Here is a 6,000-nt window from a genome sequence, read left to right on the forward strand (position 1 = left end):
GGCCGAGTTCAGGACATTGGTCCACCAGAGACCTCCCGACCCCATGAAATATCAATTGGTGAGAGCTCTCCCAGATATCTCCATCTCAACGCTAAGACCCACCTCCACTCAACGACCAGCAAGCTACAGTGTTGGACACCCCATGCCAAACAATGAGCAAGACAGGAACACAACCACACCCATTAGCAGAGAGGCTGCCTAAAATCATAATAAGGTCACAGACACCCCAAAACGTACCACCGGAAGCAGGCCTGCATACCAGAAAGACAAGATCCAGCCTCATCCACCAGAACACAGGCACTAGTCCCCTCCACCAGGAAGCCTACACAACCCACTGAGCCAACCACACCCACTAGGGGCAGACACCAAAAACAACAGGAACTACGAACCCTCAGCCTGTGAAAAGGCTCAAACACAGTAAGTTGAGCAAAATGAGAAAACAGAGAAATACATAGCAGATGAAGGAGCAAGGTAAAAACCCACCAGACCAAACAAATGCAGAGGAAATAGGCAGTATACCTGAGAAAGAATTCAGAATAAGGATAGTAAAGATGATCCAAAATCTTGGAAATAGAATGGAGAAAATAGAAGAAACATTTAAGAAGGACCTAGAAGAACTAAAGAGCAAATAAACAATGATGAACAACACAATAAATGAAATTTAAAATTCTCTAGAAGGAATCAGTAGAAGAATAGCTAAGTGACCTGGAAGACAAAATAGTGGAAATAACTAGGGCAGAGCAGAATAAAGAAAAAAGAATGAAAAGAATTGAGGACACTCTCAGAGACCTCTGGGAAAACATTAAATACACCAACATTCAAATTATAGGGGTCCCAGAAGAAGAGAAAAACAAAGGGACTGAGAAAATATTAGAAGAGATTATCATTGAAAACTTCCCTAATATGGGAAAGGAAATAAGCAAGTCCAGGAAGCACAAAGAATCCCATATAGGATAAATCCAAGAAGAAACATGACAAGACACATATTAATCAAACTATCAAAAACTAAATTCAAAGAAAAAATATTGAAAGCAGCAAGGGAAAAGCAACAAACGACATACAAGGGAATCCCCATAAGGTTAACAACTGATCTTTCAGCAGTAAATCTGCAAGCCAGAGGGTGTGGCAGAACATTTTTAAAGTGATGAAGGGGAAAAATCTACAACCAACTTTACCCAGCAAGGATCTCATTCAGATCCCACAGAGAAATTAAAATTGTACAGACAAGCAAAAGGAAAGAGAATTCAGCACCACCAAACCAGCTTTACAACAAATACTAAAGGAACTTCTCTAGGCAAGAAACACAAGAGAAGGAAAAGATCGACAGTAACAAACCCAAAACAATTATGAAAATGGCAAATGGAACATACATATGGATAACTACCTTGAATGTAAATGGATTAAATGCTCCAAGCAAAAGATATAGACTGGCTGAATAGATACAAAAACAAGACCCGTATATATGCTGTCTACAAGAGACCAACTTCAGACCTAGGGACACATACAGACTGAAAGTGAGGGGATGGAAAAAGATAATCCATGCAAATGGAAATGAAAAGAAAGCTGGAGTAACAATTCTCATATCAGACAAAATAGACATTAAAACAAAGATGATTACAAGAGACAAAGAAGGACACTACATAATGATCAAGGGATCAATCCAAAAAGAAGATAAAACAATTGCAAAAATTTATGCACCCAACATAGGAGGAACTCAATAAAAGAGACAAATACTAACAGCCATAAGAGGGAAATTGACAGTAACACAATAATAGTAGGGAACTTTAACACCCCACTTTCAACAATGGACAGATCATCCAAAATGAAAACAAATAAGGAAACACAAACCTTAAGTGACACATTAGACAAGATGGACTTAATTGATATTAATAAGACATTCCATCCAAAAACAACAAAATACACTTTCTTCTCAAGTGCTCATGGAACATTCTCCAGGATAGAGCATATCTTGGGTCACAAATCAAGCCTTGGTAAATTTAAGAAAATTGAAATTGTATCAAGTATCTTTTCTGACCACAATGCTATAAGACTAGATATCAATTACAGGAAAAAAACCTGTAAAAAACACAAACACATGGAGGCTAAACAATACACTACTAAATCACAAGAGATCACTGAAGAAATCAAAGAGGAAATCAAAAAATACCTAGAAACAAATGATAATTAAAACACAACAACCCAAAACCTATGGGATGCAGCAAAAGCAGTTCTAAGAGGGAAGTTTATGGCAATACAATCATACCTCAAGAAACATGTCAAATAAAAAACCTAAACTTAAACCTAAAGCAATTAGAGAAAGAATCACAAAAAACCCCAGAGTTAGCAGAAGGAAAGAAATCATAAAGATTATTTCATAAAGATTAATCTTTATTAATCATAAAGATTAATCATAAAGATTAGAAATAAATGAAAAAGAAATGAAGGAAACAATAACAAAGATCAATAAAACTAAAAGCTGGTTCTCTGAGAAGATAAACAAAATTGATAAACCATTAGCCAGACTAATCAAGATAAAAAGGGAGAAAACTCAAATCAATAGAATTAGAAATGAAAAAGGAGAAGTAACAACTGACACTGCAGAAATACAAAGGATCATGAGAGATTACAACAAGCAACTCTATGCCAATAAAATGGACTGCCTGCAAGAAATGCACAAATTCTTAGAAAAGCACAACCTTCCAAGACTGAACCAGGAAGAAATAGAAAATATGAACAGACCAATCACAAGCACTGAAATTGAGACTGTGATTAAAAATCTTCCACCAAACAAAAGCTCAGGACCAGATGGCTTCAGAGGCAAATTCTATCAAACATTTACAGAAGAGCTAACACCTATGCTTCTCAAACTCTTCCAAAATATAGCAGAGGAAGGAACACTCCCAAACTCATTCTACGAGGCCACCATCTCCATGATACCAAAAGCAGAAAAAAGATGTCACAAAAAAAGAAAACTACAGGCCAATATCACTGATGAACATAGATGCAAAAATCTTCAACAAAATACTAGCAAACAGAATCCAACAGCACATTATAAGGATCATGCCCCATGATCAAGTGGGGTTTATCCCAGGAATGCAAGGATTCTTCAATATGCGCAATTCAATCAATGTTATACACAATATTAATAAATTGAAGAATAAAAAACATATGATCATCTCAATAGATGCAGGAAAAGCTTTCAACAAAATTCAACACCCATTTATGGTAAAAACCCTCCAGAAAGTAGACACAAAGGGAACTTACCTCAACATAATAAATGCCATATAGGACAAACTCACAGCCAATATCGTTCTCGATGGTGAAAAACTGAAACCATTTCCACTAAGATCAGGGACAAGACAAGGTTGCCCACTCTCACCTTTTATTCAACATGGTTTTGGAAGTTTTAGTCACAGCAATCAGAGAAGAAAAAGAAATAAAAGGAATCCAAATTGGAAAAGAAGAAGTAAAGCTGTCACTATTTGCAGATGACATGATACTATACATAGAGAATCCTAAAGATGCCACCAGAAAACTACTAGAGCTAATCAATGAATCTGGTAAAGTTGCAGGATACAAAATTAATGCACAGAAATCTCTTGCATTCCTATACACTGATGATGAAAAATCTGAAAGAGAAATTAAGGAAGTACTCTCATTTACCACTGCAACAAAAAGAATAAAATACCTAGGAAGAAAGCTATCTAAGGAGACAAAAGACCTGTATGCAGAAAACTATAAGACACTGATGAAAGAAATTAAAGATGATACAAACAGATGGAGAGATATACCATGTCCTTGGATTGGAAGAATCAGCATTGTGAAAAAGATTATACTAACCAAAGCAACCTACAGATTCAGTGCAGTTCCTATCAAAGTACCAATGGCATTTTTCACAGAACTAGAACAAAAAATTTCACAATTTGTATGGAAACACAAAAGACACCAAATAACCAAAGCAGTCTTGAGAAAGAAAAATGGAGCTGAAGGAATCAGGCTCCCTGACTTCAGACTACACTACAAAGCTACAGTAATCAAGACAGTGTGATACTGGCACAGAAACAGAAAAATAGATCAGTGGAACAGGATAGAAAGCCCAGAGATAAACCCATGCACATATGGTCACCTTATCTTTGATAAAGGAGGCAAGAATATACAATGGAGAAAAGACAGCCTCTTCAATAAATGGTGTTGGGAAAAGTGGACAGCTACGTGTAAAAGAATGAAATTAGAACTCTCCCTAACACCATACACAAAAATAAACTCAAAATGGATGAAAGACTTAAATGTAAGGTCAGACACTATAAAACTCTTAGAGGAAAACATAGGCAGAACACTCTATGACATAAATCACAGCATGATCCTTTTTGCCTCACCTCCTAGAGAAATGGAAATAAAAACACAATAAATAAAGGGGAACTAATGAAACTTAAAAGCCTTTGCCAAGCAAAGGAAACCATAAACAAGACAAAAAGACAGCCCTCAGAATGGGAGAAAATATTTGCAAATGAAGCAGCTGACAAAGGATTAATCTCCAAAATATACAAGGAACTCATGCAGCTCAATATCAAAAAAACAAACAGCCCAATCCAAAAATAAGAAGAAGACCTAAATAGACATTTCTCCAAAGAAGATATACAGATTGCCAACAAACACATGAAAGAGTGCTCAACATGACTAATCATTAGAGAAATGCAAATCAAACTACAATGAGGTATCACCTCACACAGTTCAGAATGGCCATCAACATAAAGTCTACAATCATAGCTGGAGACGGTTGGAGAAAAGGGAACCCTCTTACACTGTTGTTGGGAGTGTAAATTGATACAGCCACTATGGAGAACAGTATGGAGGTTCCTTTAAAAACTAAAAATAGAACTACCATATGATCCAGCAATCCCGCTCCTGGGCATATACCTGGAGAAAACCATAATTCAAACAGAGTCATGTACCACAATGTTTATTGCAGCACTATTTACGATTGCCAGGACATGGAAGCAACCTAAGTGTCCATTGACAGATGAATGGATAAAGAAGATGTGACACATATATACAATGCAATATTACTCAACCATAAAAAGAAACGAAATTGAGTTATTTGTAATGAGGTGGATGGACCTAGAATCAGTCATACAGAGTGAAGTAAGTCAGAAAGTGAAAAACAAATACCGTATGATAAGACATATATATGGAATCTAAAAAAAAAAATTGTTTTGAAGAGCCTAGGGGCAGGAGAGGAATAAAGACGCATAGGTAGAGAATGGACTTGAAGACACGGGGAGGGGGAAGGGTAAGCTGGGACTAAGTGAGAGAGTGGCATGGACATATACACACTACCAAATGTAAAATAGCTAGTGGGAAGCAGCCACATAGCGCAGGGAGATCAGCAAGGTGCTTTGTGACCACCTAGAGGGGTGGGATAGGGAAGGTTGTAGGGAGATGCAAGCGGGAGGGGATATGGGGATATATGTATATTTGATTCACTTTGTGATACTAACACACCATTGTAAAGCAATTATACTCTAATAAAGATGTTAAAAAATGTAAATTAAAATGTGTGATAATTTTCTCCAAGTCCAGGAATAAAAGGTAGAAAATGGGCAGGAGGACTTTTATTTATTGTGCATTTCTGGAAATATCTACAATGACAGGCACACAAGAACTCATATCAGTGGTTTCATAGGTAGAATTTTACCATATCTGCTTCAGAATTCTTTCCTTTTATAAATAATACAAAATGGACATAGCCAAAGTATTTCCTCTCCATCTCTTCTTTTTCCCTTCTTCTCCAAAGGTATCAATTTTTCTCAAGTTTTTATTATTCTCTTATATGTTTTAGACTCTTGCTTCATATGCATGTAGTCATAAACAATATATAGTAGAGCTTTGTTAGTTTAACATTTTACATATTTTTTCTTTAACTTAATACATCTTTTTTACAACTTGAATTTTACTTAAAAGTTTACGTATGAAGTTTTTTTTTTTTTTTTTTTTTTTTTT

Source organism: Lipotes vexillifer, unplaced genomic scaffold (genome assembly GCF_000442215.2).
Source record: "Lipotes vexillifer unplaced genomic scaffold, Lipotes_vexillifer_v1.1 scaffold228, whole genome shotgun sequence".
Classification (NCBI taxonomy): domain Eukaryota; kingdom Metazoa; phylum Chordata; class Mammalia; order Artiodactyla; family Lipotidae; genus Lipotes; species Lipotes vexillifer.